Below are 14,408 nucleotides of genomic sequence, written 5' to 3'. Positions count from 1 at the left end.
CAATAATAGTTATTTGCGAAAAATAGAAAATATGTATCTCCAACATTTTAGCAACCTTGGTTACACGAATATATAGTGGTGCGCTGAAACGGGGCTTGTAGACACACGCACTGAATTGCACCATTGTCCCATTTACCAAAAGAAGGAAAGTCTACTTGATTAGACCCTACTTGGCAGGGACAAAAATTGAGTTCTCAGAAGAGGTAAAGTATCTAGGGTAGCTCTGGATAAAAGGCTCAATGGGAAATCACATCTCTCGAATGATACCAACAAAATTACAAGTGTGTTTTATGCCTGTCAGAGACTTCATCGAAGAACCTGGGGAACATCACCCTATCTAATGTATTGGTCCCTGCAAAAATCGCGACTACTCCATGCATGCATGTAAAGAGTACTCCCGAAGGACCAAGGAATACTCCAAAATTAACCACAATTCATATAAAAAATATGGTCCAATTAACATTGCGATGTCCTAGGGCAGGACCATATACTCCATCTCTGCATTACATCAGAGTAGCACAAAACTACTCCTAACATACTCCAATGACATTGTCGTTAAATTTTTTTGTTTGTACACGCTTTTGTTCTTCACTTCGCAGATGCTTTTTTTGAAATGAATAAAAACCAAAAACAAAAATTAAAAATTACATGTTGCCTCTGACGACATTCGAACCCGAACATGCTGGGAGCTAAGAAATAACGCTAGCATCTCTACACGTTCAGCTACAGCCAGACATGCAAATGTACTTTCAAATGCTTAACTTCAATCACATTTCGTTAAAACACGAGCAGTGATCGGGTAACAATAAGCTGGTGCAGAGACACGAGTTGGTCCGCTACAGCATGACAGAGGAGCACTTTTGTAAGTACTCCAATATACCACAAATAGACTACATGGTCCAACGATTTTTGCAGGGGTATTTCAATACGGTAGTAAAACCCGTTGTTGCATATGCAGCAAGTAAACGCGGGTGCCACCTTGAGCAGCTGCACCGACTGGTCCGCGTAGCCATCACAGGAGCTATGCGTACATGTCCAACAGATGCCCTTGATGTCATTACAGGCATTTCTTCCTTGCCTATTCTGATTGAAAAAGAGGCCTGCTGGAGCGCCCCACGCCTCTTTAATACGATCAGAATGAAAAGTAGAGATCTTCGGGGTCATTTGAGATATTCCTGGATAATCCCGAGTTATCCTACTACAAACTCTACAAGGTCAGAATTCCTAAAAGGGACTGCTTTGAAGCGATCATAACTATACACCGGGGCGACGAATAACTGTTACCCCGGTTTTTTGAGAAATAAAAGTGTCCTTTATGGATTTTGCGAACCAAGTATTTTATTCTTAATTTTCCACATATTTTACTTTAGTTGTATTAATAAATTATTAAATTTTAATCCCTATTTACATTTGCCAGCAGTTTAAACTTTGAGAGAAAAGTTCATTTGGCACGCAAGTCTTTTTCAGGTGTATTTTATCTTAAGCTGAAGGTACATAATTTTATTTACTGCAGCGTTGCGTTGATCCGTTTGTGCGTTGATGACTTAAAAAAATATGGAGTTACACACATTGCGTTGTGCCACTCATTATTTTGTATACAAAAAAAACAGCTGCTAAGCAAGAATGATAGAATACAAGATTGCGCCGATCAGAGAGGATTTTTGAGAATAACTTTTGAGTGACGTCACACTGGTGCAATTGCGAGACAGAAATGCCAAAACGTGTGCAAGAATGGAAGAAGAAGAAAAAATGTTGCAAGGAAAACGTAAACAAGTTGCACAAGTGTGACGTCATGCAAACAACGATTCTGTAAAATTCGTTAAGAGAGGAATAGCGGTCCGAGATCGGCGCAACCTTTGTATTCTCTCAATCGTGGCTGCTAAGCATATCCACAAATGCAATTTCAAATGTCAACACATGAACGAATCAGAAAAGTAGCGAGCGTGCCAAATGAGCTTTTCTCTCAAAGTTTACACTGCTGGCAAATGTAAATAAGAACTGAAATTTAAAAACTAATTAATACAACTAAAGTAAAATCTGTGGAAAATTAACAATAAAATACTTTTTTCGCAAAATCTATAAATGACCTTTTATTTCTCAAAAAAATCGGGGTAACAGTTATTCGTCACCACGCTGTATACCGATGGATCGAATATGAACGACGGGAGTACTTTGGCAGACGTACATGGACCAAGATCCTAAGAAACCCTCTGAATGGGCACATATCCAACCATATTCCAGGCGGAAATCTTCGCAATAGAAGACTGGGTTCGCGAATTTCTTCGGCCATAATAAATATTATGCCGGATAGACAGGCAGCCTTAAATATCATCAAGGCTTGTGGGTAGCTGTAAAACTCTTTGAACCACAATAGCGTAACTATGTGGTGGGTTCCGGTCTCTCAAAGCATGCATCCAAATGCGCTTGTACGCTCCTGAGCCTTTTGTCGGGTGGTGGAGGAAACCCTACGTAACACGAACAGCAGACTGATACACCTTGGGGAACGTTTGTCTTGTCTATCCAAAATATGGAACACGGCACCCTACAAAGTGCTTAACTTCTTAAACAGCCTAAGGTGGGAGTGATTGGAATTAGGGTTTAGAACAATAGATATTCTTAGAAATATTTTGGAACGAATTTCCGTTATCCCTTGTTAAATTTGGTTTGGAGACAAACCGGTTTTGGCGTTGCGCCATCTTCAGTATAATTTTTCGTCGGAAACAACAATAACCAAAAAGGAAAGATAGGCTCATGGTGGAATAAACAAGGTGATGTCAGTTACCTAAAAATGTAAAAAGTAAATGTAGCAAAAAAAGGGGAACATTTTAGGCCACTTTAACGCCCTTTTGAATACTACTTTAAAAAAGTATGAATTAAAGAATTATTTTACAAAAACAACGTTAAGGATAATAAATAATAGTTGTGTCAGGTTTACCCATATCTAGTAATATCCAGAATAATTGGTACGAATTTTCATGTTTTGGCGTTTTCGTACGCAAAAACTTATTGAGAGAGCGAAACCTGAAGTTCAAAGATTTTACTGCATTTTTAATGGATAAATTTTTATTTGTAACTTGCTGGATGCAATTTAAACTAAAAAGGAAACTGTTTTTGGGTTTTTATTATTGAAATTGACCAAATAAACCAATTTAAATATAAAATATATTGTTTTATTAGGAATTTGCTGCGAATAAAGAACCAATTTATCAGTTGTTCATGAAACTTGATAATTATTACTGGAATTGCGTTCACGTACTTGTTGCTGGCGAGCTACTGAATAATTTTTTAAACAAACACAACTACTCTTAGTAAGTTTTTTCTTATTTTTAAAGACCGATTATTTATGATTTATAAAAGGATTTTCGTAATTTTATTTGTAAATCACTTGTATTGCAGCCTCTATTAGGTGAACAGGCACAACTTCCAAAACCTATTAAACAAGAAACGCACTTTTACTGACCATTTTATTAACAACCTGGCCAATTGAATAAACTCACCTGAAACTTGCAGCCAAAAATCGCACTTATATCGCAGCTTCTCGCTGAGATAAAAAACACAATTCACAAATCTGTGGAAGGTAAACATAATTAGTCTTTATTTGCCACTTGGCATAAATACTCAAAATTGGTTACCTAAATTTGTAGCCAAAGTCCGGAAAACCTCCAAAAAATCGCAAAATTAAAAGCTGTTGAATATAAACACAAATCACAATTTTTGCAAAAAATATTAAGTGGAAAAGTCCCAACTAAACAGAAATGTCAAGGACAGTGATGTTCACCCTTACGTTTTCATCACAGCACCTAAAAGGAGATTTCTAGTGTAGTTTTTGTTCAAGAGGTCATCATTCAGAACGGGGCTACCGAATTTGTCAAAATTACAACAAACACCCGCCAATTGACATCACCTTATTTTTATTGCACCATGAAATAGGCTGACTTCCAAAACGTATCAATACGATGTTTGGAAACTGTTATACTTCGGTATTCAAACTGTTTGTATATGCAGAGGTGCGACACATTGCAACCATATACATTGCATATTTTAAATATTCAATATAGCAATGTATTCAGATAGGAAAATGTGATCGTACTCTTCGACGTCGGCCATTTTTTACTTCGAAATGTCATCAAAGTATCAAGTATTCGGTTTAAGGGCTCACTGAAGTCTGCAGCGTCTGTTCACCAGTAGGTGCGGCTGCAAGCGGGTGTCTGCTTGGAGCAAGCGGCTCGCTATATAAACGTGTATTTGGTTGCGAAACCACAACCCATTGTGCGCTGGTTTGGGACCCGCCACGTAAAAACCACTTCCAGTGAAGAAGCAAGGCAAAGCTTCGGATGATACCCCCCTTATGATGACGACCATTGCAAACGTTTAAAGGACTACGATTTGAGGGCATGCACCCTTAATGGGGAAGGTGCCTCTGCCCGGCTGGTTGATGTCCTCGTAAGGACAAAAGCTGACATCACCGCCATCCAAGAAATGCGTTGGACTCAGCAAGACAGCAATGTCTGGGGCCTTGCGACGTCTACTACAGCTGCCTGGTAAAGGAGCGCAAATTCGGAGTTGGATTTGTGGTGGGAGAGGGACTCCGTCGCCGAGTACTGTCGTTCACCTCGGTGGACGAGCGTCTAGCCACAATCCGCATCAAAGCGAGATTCCTCAACATCTCGCTCATCTGCGCCCATGCCCCGACGGAAGAGAAGGATGAGGCATCGTATGAGCGCTGCCCCCGTCATGATATCAAAATCGTGCTTGGCGACTTCAATGCCAGGGTGGGCAAGAAACGGATCTTTGGAACCACCGTCGGAAAATTCAGCCTCCACGACGAAACGTCCGACAACGGCTTGAGGCTGATCGACTTCGCCGCGGCCCGAAACCTGGTAGAATGCAGTACTAGGTTCAAGCATAAAAAGATCCATCAAGCTACGTGGCTGTCTCCGGATCGAAAAACGAGAAAGCAAATCGATCATGTTGTGATAGGCGGAAGGCACGCTTCCAGTGTTTTAGACGTACGCACACTCCGAGGGCCAAACATCAACTCGGACCACTATCTTGTTGTAGCCAAGATACGCCTCTGTGCAGCAAAAAATGTGCGCCCAACAATGCAAAGAAAGCTTAACGTCGAAAAGCACTCCCAACAGAACAGCTTCCGTGGGTTACGGCACCTTCGGGCGAAGTGTCCCTCTTGACCACACCTCCTGCATGTGTTTCCGCTATGAAAAGTGTGAGTCGCGGCTCTCGAAGGGGGTGAGGTCCTCGCGGCGGTATTATACGGTGCTCCTCGATGATGCTGATCCATGCGTGGTGGCGGTCGTTGCTGAAGTGCTTGTCTCGGTTGGGGTGACATAATGGGGTCGTCACCAACGTGTCTCGCTATATCTCGTCGGGCGGTTTCTGGGTCCCGCCGATGGCTCTCGTAGATGCTTTCATAGTCTTCGGCGAGTGTGAGGAGTTCCGTCAAAGTGTTAAAATCTCGCCGTTTGATATAAAGCAAGTACTCCGGGTGGCTATTTCGAAAAATTCTTTCCAGCCGTTGTTCACTACTGTGACCCGCGTGTCGCATCTGGTTTTGAATCGCGATCACGTAGTCCTTAAATTTTTCTCGCGAGCGCTGCCTCCGTTGCCTTATGTCCTATTCCAGGCGTTCAAAATACCGGGCCGGTAGGAAAAAGTGCAGGAAATCACGTTTGAATGACGCCCAGTTGGTTCAATGCTCGTTGTTGTTGCGGTACCACTGGAGGGCGGTGCCGCTTAGCAATTCAGGCATCGTCTTTGGTAATAGGTCTACATTTAATGTGTAGACGTCGGCTAGCTCCTCTAATCGTTCAGCAAACGCCAACGGGTCGCGTCCTCCATCGTACTTTACCGGCCACTTGCGTACCTGGTCGATGATGGGCGCAAAAGTAACGGTAGGCACATGGTTGCCGTTGGTTAGCACGTCAGCGTTTGGTGCGGTGGATGTCGTTGGCGGGTGCTGAGGTGGCGGCTGCATACTCGGTGGCGGATATGTAAACTGGCTCTGCGTTGGCGGCCTAACGGGCACATTAGCGGTTCTTTCGCCTTGATTCACGGTTAACGGTGTCTTTGGCTCACTTTCGTCTCTCCAGTGGGCCTCCTGTTCGTTGTATGCTGCTTCCATCGCGAGAAATTTTGCATGAAGTTCCGGGTCGACGAGTGCTTTAGCGGCCCATGCCGCTATCCGTTTCCTCATCTCTCGAGTGGTGCCTGTGTGTTTGATGCCCAGTTCCTGTGTGATGGGCACCAACTGTGCCTTGGATACGCTGTCCAGCCACGCTATGCTCACTGGTTCTGTCATGGCTGGTTTAATTAGCGGCTTCGAAATGCCATCTTTGTATTGTATTATTTGCAGCGTCCCTGCTCGGGCGCCAATTGTAACGAAGCGTTTTCCTGTGAAGGCCCCGACGCTTCTGTTTTCTATGCTGAGGTATACTCGCCGTGCCCAGGGTCCGTTACAATAAATTTATATTGTGGGGCCTTTGCAAATAGTACTTTATTTAATTTCTAAAAACGTGTTACTACTTAATTTCTATGAACATAATACGATTAACGATGTATGAATTCCTAACGGTGAATTCCCAGCGCGCTGCTGCTGGGTGACGTCGGCGCTACTGTGTCGGCGCTCTGCTCCTATGCGACGTCGGCGCTCTTGTGTCGGCGTTCTGCTTCTGCGTCACCGTTGCGCGGGCTTGCGCACGCTATTGCTTGTGACGCTATTCTGTCGGCGCTCTGCTGATGGATGGCGTCGGTGCCACTATGCCGGCGCTCTGCTTCTGTGCGTCGTTGGCGCTACTGTGTCGGCGCTCCGTTACTGTGCGTCGTCGGCGCTCTGCTACGAAACGATGTTGGTGCGACGATTGGTGCGCGCTGCTGATGGACGGCGTTGGTGCCACTATGGCGGCGCTCTACCGCTGTGCGGCGTCGGCGCGACGATGGTGGCGCGCTGCTGCTGTACGACGTTGGTGCGACGATGGTGGCGCGTTGATGCAGTGCGACGTCGGCGCTACTATGTCGGCGCTCTGCTGCGTTGCGAGCGGGAGTCGCCGTTACGCGTGTTCGTTAGTAGCCGTGCTGACTGACTTGTGTGTTGCCAAGTCACATCTCTTATAGCTGGTGCTCTTCGTGTTACTGAGTCGTATGGCTACATGTTGCGTTGCTATGGTGACGGTGTCGCCAGGGAGTGTTGATACGGTCTCTTATGTTGGCTGGCCGTGTTGATGGCGCTGCTGTAGTTGTTGTTGTTGCTGTTGCAGTCGTTGCTGGTGTAGGGGGCGGCGTTCGTGTGGGCTAAATTCTGTGGATATTTAGTTCTCACACAAGCTACGTGGCTGTCTCCGGATCGAAAAACGAGAAACCAGATGGATCATGTTGTGATAAACGGAAGGCACGCTTCCAGTGTTTTAGACGTACGCACACTCCGAGGGCCAAACATCAACTCGGACCACTATCTTGTTGTAGCCAAGATACGCACCGCCTCTGTGCAGCAAAAAATTTGCGCCCAACAATGCAAGGAAAGCTTAACGTCGAAAAGCTGCAATCACAAAAGACGGCCAATTTATTCGCCACTCGACTCACACACGTGCTCTCAGAGAGAACTCTTCAACAAACCGACATATGCGAGCAGTGGAACCACATTTCCCGCCCATTAACTACCGCCGCCGAAGAAGTAGTCGGATTTCAGCGAGCCCGAAACTGGTACGATGAGGAGTGTCAGGAAGCTGCAAGGAAAAAAGATGCCGCCTACAGGGCCACGGTGCGATCGGGCGCAACGCGCACTATGTGGGACCGCTATAGGGATCTGAGGAGGGAAGCGAGACGTATTTGCCGCAATAAGAAGAGAGAGGCCGAAATACGTGAGTGCGAAGAGCTTGAAATGCTGGCCGACAGGAGGAATGCCCGAAAAATTTACCAGAGAGTTAGGCGACTTACGGAAGGTTTAAAGACCGGGGCGCACTCCTGTATGAACAATTATGGCGACCTAGTGACTGATATCCAGAGCGTACTTAAATTATGCAGGGAACACTTTTCCGCCCTACTAAATCGTAGCAGCACGGAAAGTTGTGGAGCAGAAGAACCCGAGCCCGCAGTCGATGATGACGGAGTCGACGTTCCCCCGCCTGACTATGATGAGGTACGTATAGCAATAACGCGGCTGAAAAACAACAAAGCCGCTGGAGCGAGGAGTTGATAAGGTGCATGCATCAACTCTTGTGCAGAATATGGTCAGATGAACGCATGCCCGACGACTGGAATTTAAGTGTTCTCTGCCCAATCCGCCATTCGCGCCAACTACCGCGGGATCAGCCTTCTAAGCATAGGTTACAAGGTCTTATCGAGCGTATTGTGTGAAAGACTGAAGCCCACCGTCAATGAACTGATTGGGCCATATCAGTGTGGCCTTAGACCTGGCAAATCCACCATAGACCAGGTATTCACAATACGCCAAATCTTGGAAAAGACCCGCGAGAAAAGGATCGACACTCACCACCTATTTGTCGACTTTAAAGCCGCTTTTGACAGCACTAAAAAGAGTTGCCTATACGCCGCTATGTCTGAATTTGGCATCCCCTCAAACTCATACGGCTGTGTAATGATGACATCGACATCATCGGTAACAAAAACCGCGAAGTCTGTTCTGCCTTTTCCAAGTTGGATAGGGAAGCAAAGCGAATGGGTCTGGTGGTAAACGAGGACAAGACGAAGTATCTCCTGTCATCAAACAAACAGTCAGCACATTCGCGCCTTGGCGCCCACGTCACGGTTGACAGTTACAATTTCGAGAAAAGAGAATTTCGTTTACTTGGGAACCAGCATTAACACCGATAATAATGTCAGCATTGAAATCCAACGCAGAATCACTCTTGCCAACAAGTGCTACTTTGTACTGAGTAGGCAATTCAGGAGTAAAGTCCTCTCTCGACGTACGAAAACCACGCTGTATAAGTCACTCATCATGTCCGTGCTGGTATATGGCTCAGAAGCATGGACAATGACAACATCCGATGAGACGGCTCTTGGAGTGTTTGAGAGAAAGATTTTGTGGAAGATTTACGTGCCTTTACGCATTGGCGACGGCGAGTACCGCAGACGATGGAACGATGAGCTGTATGAGCTTTACAACGACATGGACATAGTGCAGCGAATTTAAATGCAGCGGCTCCACTGGCTTGGCCATGTCGTTCGAATGGACACCGACGCTTCAGCTCTGAAAGTATTCAACTCGGAACCCACTGGTGGTAGCACAGGAAGAGGGAGGCCCCCACCGCGATGGAAAGATCAGGTAGAGAAGGACTTGGCTTCACTTGGCGTTTCCAATTGGCGTCAGTTGGCACAGAGGAGAAACGACTGGCGTGCTTTGCTGAACTCGGCCAAAATCGCTTAGGCGGTTACAGCGCCAAAGAAGAAGAAGAAGAAGAACTTAACTTAACGAAACGGAGAACTTAGAGAATCAAAATAAAACAGATTTCGACGTGGCGTTAAGTTTCGGCTGTGCAATTATAAGCAACATCCATTTAACAGAATTTTTAAGTGAGAGTCGTAAGTTACGTTAAGTTGCCATAATCAGACCATCATATAACCGGTTGGCCAAAATATTAAGTTAAATTAAGTTACGAAAATTAAGTCTAGAATAACTGAGCTTTGAGCCGGCGCCGTCACGAATCGGTCATATTCGCGACCGTCACCCTACCGTCAAATTTAGATTTCTACTCAACGATATTTATGAAAATATTTTGAAAAGCTGATAGAATGTGCTAGAAAATAGCCTGTACTTTATGATTTATCTAATAAAAAGTACGTGGATATAAAAACTATATACATATGAAAGTCGAAATTCCAGACTCTGTGCAAAAATTAGAATAGAAAAATTCTTCAAAATTGCAAACATTTTCATTAGAATTTTTGGAAACAATTTTGGTATACAGTTTTATAGGCCATTAAAATTGAATGAAATAACGTGCAGGTGTGAAGTTGATGAAAAATTTAGCTGTTTTGGTATTTTTTATTTTATTAATAGTTAATTTTATAGAAGTTTTTTAAATAACTGTTACACGTAAACTATTGAATAAATAAAAACTTACTTGAAAAAGTCCTTCTTTAATATAAAAGTAATTTTAAAGGTTACATCCACACATACTATAATTAATACAGGGCTACCGCGCATGACTGATTGAGGTGCCTGTGCGCACGATATGCATTCCGCAAGTTGCGGCTAGAGTACTTAATGCCAAACGTTCCTTCATAATTAATACTGTTCCTTAGTTAATCAAAGATTAAGAAACGTTCGTACGTATTTTTATAGATAATGGGCCGTATGAATAAAAATAAGCAATTGCTTTTTCTTAAAATTTCAGATCTTTTACTCAATTTATTCAAACAAAATTGACAAAAATTAAGATATGAAAAAAAACTTTTTAATATACAATGCTTTTATAAATGGACTAATAAGTAGAAGATAATAATTCTCTGTCCCATAGAATTTGGTTTGATAACTTTTGGTTTCTTCTACTTATTAGTCCATTTATAAAAGCGTTGTATATTAAAAAGTTTTTTTTTATACTAACGGGTGATTTTTTTGAGGTTAGGATTTTCATGCATTAGTATTTGACAGATCACGTGGGATTTCAGACATGGTGTCAAAGAGAAAGATGCTCAGTATGCTTTGACATTTCATCATGAATAGACTTACTAACGAGCAACGCTTGCAAATCATTGAATTTTATTACCAAAATCAGTGTTCGGTTCGAAATGTGTTTCGCGCTTTACATCCGATTTATGGTCTACATAATCGACCAAGTGAGCAAACAATTAATGCGATTGTGACCAAGTTTCGCACTCAGTTTACTTTATTGGACATTGAACCAACCACACGAATGCGTACAGTGCGTACAGAAGAGAATATTGCGTCTGTTTCTGAGAGTGTTGCTGAAGACCGTGAAATGTCGATTCGTCGCCGTTCGCAGCAATTGGGTTTGTGTTATTCGACCACATGGAAGATTTTACGCAAAGATCTTGGTGTAAAACCGTATAAAATACAGCTCGTGCAAGAACTGAAGCCGAACGATCTGCCACAACGTCGAATTTTCAGTGAATGGGCCCTAGAAAAGTTGGCAGAAAATCCGCTTTTTTATCGACAAATTTTGTTCAGCGATGAGGCTCATTTCTGGTTGAATGGCTTCGTAAATAAGCAAAATTGCCGCATTTGGAGTGAAGAGCAACCAGAAGCCGTTCAAGAACTGCCCATGCATCCCGAAAAATGCACTGTTTGGTGTGGTTTGTACGCTGGTGGAATCATTGGACCGTATTTTTTCAAAGATGCTGTTGGACGCAACGTTACGGTGAATGGCGATCGCTATCGTTCGATGCTAACAAACTTTTTGTTGCCAAAAATGGAAGAACTGAACTTGGTTGACATGTGGTTTCAACAAGATGGCGCTACATGCCACACAGCTCGCGATTCTATGGCCATTTTGAGGGAAAACTTCGGAGAACAATTCATCTCAAGAAATGGACCGGTAAGTTGGCCACCAAGATCATGCGATTTGACGCCTTTAGACTATTTTTTGTGGGGCTACGTCAAGTCTAAAGTCTACAGAAATAAGCCAGCAACTATTCCAGCTTTGGAAGACAACATTTCCGAAGAAATTCGGGCTATTCCGGCCGAAATGCTCGAAAAAGTTGCCCAAAATTGGACTTTCCGAATGGACCACCTAAGACGCAGCCGCGGTCAACATTTAAATGAAATTATCTTCAAAAAGTAAATGTCATGGACCAATCTAACGTTTCAAATAAAGAACCGATGAGATTTTGCAAATTTTATGCGTTTTTTTTAAAAAAAAAGTTATCAAGCTCTTAAAAAATCACCCGTTATTTATTTTCACCGAATTTGGTCCCCAGAAAGGACTAGTGTTGCAAGCAACGCTTTTTCGGCAATAACGGTGTTGTGCAGCAATTCAATGTGGTGAAAATTATTTCAGCACTGGAGAAATGGATAGAAAAATATTTCAGTGCGCTTTTTTTTTATTTTACTTTGTCGAAGTCGTTGCTCAAATATTTGTAATTTAGTATTTAAGTTAATTGTGAAATATATTGAACGCACCAATTAAATTATGGAAGCGATTTATTCACATGGAATTGGAAACCGGGCTGATGATATAGTTCAAATAAATTGTGAATCTGCGAAAATATCTTTTTAGCATATGAATATACATATATGTATAGTAATGCTGTCGTACTAAACCAATCAAGATTTTTCAAATAGCGTCATCTGTTTTCAAATATCTGTTTTAGTTTCCGACATATTCAGCCTAATCATGAGTTTAATTTTCTCGAACCGAGTCACCTTTTCACTTTTCGTTTCCTTGTATTGACTACGGGTCACATAGGGACGAATTGACAATTTAGGACAACAAAAATAGAAAAGCCAAAGTCTTTAAATCTTATCACACATACCTTTCTCATACTCCTTATAAACCAGTCCACAAAGTAACACACAAATTTTGACTTTTACCGCACCGCGGTAGCTTTAGCAGAAGCGCAAAGTTGGGTTCTCTATCGTGCGTCGAATCAAATAATTCATTGTTAGAAACGATGATAAAATAATATCGCTTGGCATTTTATTCTTATTAACATCTGACAGTTTTGTCAACACGGAAGGCGAGGCGTGAGATATGTACTTTATTTTGCGATTTTTGTCAATAATATAGTTGTTTGTAAAATGGTTATAAGACCTATTTTATAAATTACCTTTTCCTTATTGAAAAAATTATGAAATTTTTAAATCAGTTAGGGTTATAAAAAAAGTTCCAACGAGTACAGCAATTTCTCTTCAACAGTTCGAAAACCCAACAAATTGCCAACGTAAAAATATATCAATATTAAAAAAATCGTCCACGATATTATTTTAACTGATATTAATTTAATATCAGTTTCGAAATCAGTGACGACGAAAATCTCTGGATACCAAGCTTCATAACAATCTATACATTGTTAAAGAAATCGTCCGCTATATTGGATCCGCCATTTTGAATTTTGAAAATTTGATTTAATTTTCGAAATTAGTGACGACGAAAATCCCAAAATACCAAATTGCATTGAAATATGTCAAATACATATGGAGTAAATAACAAGGTTTATAACAATTTATCCATTTTTGAACAAATCGTCCGCCATTGGGGATGTCGGAAAAACATCGATGCATCGAAAATATCGATGCTTTGCTTCGATGCATCGAAAATTTTCCACTCGATGTATAAATAGTCGATGTATCGATGTTTTTTGAAAACTGACATCTACGGTACATTGAACCGTCATTCCAGTTTTTCAATTGTTAAAAAAAAAAGAATTGACTTTGGCCAAAAAATTTAAATGGCAGCAAGAAGTTCCGTTCATAATTAGCTCAGTTGCAGTAATTTATTTCAAATTTTCTACAATTTTGCTAATAACATATTTTGTTGTGAAACATTATCTGAAAAATCCTATGCAAATCGATGCATCGATGTATGCCCTTCGATGCTGTATTTTAAAATGCATACATATGTGTCTGACGGAAGAAACTTAAGCGGTTAAAAAAATTTCAAAATCTCCATGAGAAATATCCGTATACAAAGTAAAACGAATCTCTACCGGATTCAGATCCAAAGATAGTCTAAATTTATAGTTTATTGTGGTATTTACTGTAATTAACCCTATAATGCCCTTAATTTTAATATTGCTGTTAAAATTTTTTTTAAGTGTCTGTATTTTTTATGGTCGCAGACTTATATAATAGGTGTCTACAGAGAAATTGTGGAAAGTAATACCCTCTACAATGTGCCATAAGCCGCATTTCGGATCCGTGGTAAGTGCGCTTTAAAATTCTAAAAATAAGTTTTTCTCTATATAAAAAAAAAAATATAAATTTTTTTTCTTAAAAGGTAGGCCATGTTTTACAAAATTGCTAATTATAAAAGTTATTTATAATTGCCTAAGCTGTCCACAGAAAAAAAATCATATCGATTCGTTGAATTTTGACCCTAAATCCATAATTTCTTGATTTGGGACCAGTGTGCGGCGTCCATCTCGGAGATATTTTGCTTGATATTTCTCAGCATGCACTAAAGTCTCAAATTGACACTGTTTAGAGATCGATGCCCCTGACACCGACTTTTTAAAAATAGGCTTATTTTGAAATTTTTTTCTTAGAAATCATGTGACTTTTGTCCCTTTTCTTTAATTTAAAATTCTCTAGCAACAATTGACAATTTTTTCATAAATTATATTTTTCTTACGTGCTTAAAAACGCTCTTAGTATTTACTTTTCAAAGGCACTTAAAAATTGCACCTCTAGCAAGATTTTGCCTAATTTCAATCTTTTTATTATGTCAAACATTTTCTGCAAAAATGCCCAGAAG

This window comes from Rhagoletis pomonella, unplaced genomic scaffold (genome assembly GCF_013731165.1).
Source record: "Rhagoletis pomonella isolate Grant_MI unplaced genomic scaffold, Rhpom_1.0 Rhpom_scaffold_00013, whole genome shotgun sequence".
NCBI lineage: Eukaryota > Metazoa > Arthropoda > Insecta > Diptera > Tephritidae > Rhagoletis > Rhagoletis pomonella.
The sequence above is the reverse complement of the archived record's forward strand: the minus strand, read 5'-3'. Positions refer to the sequence as shown.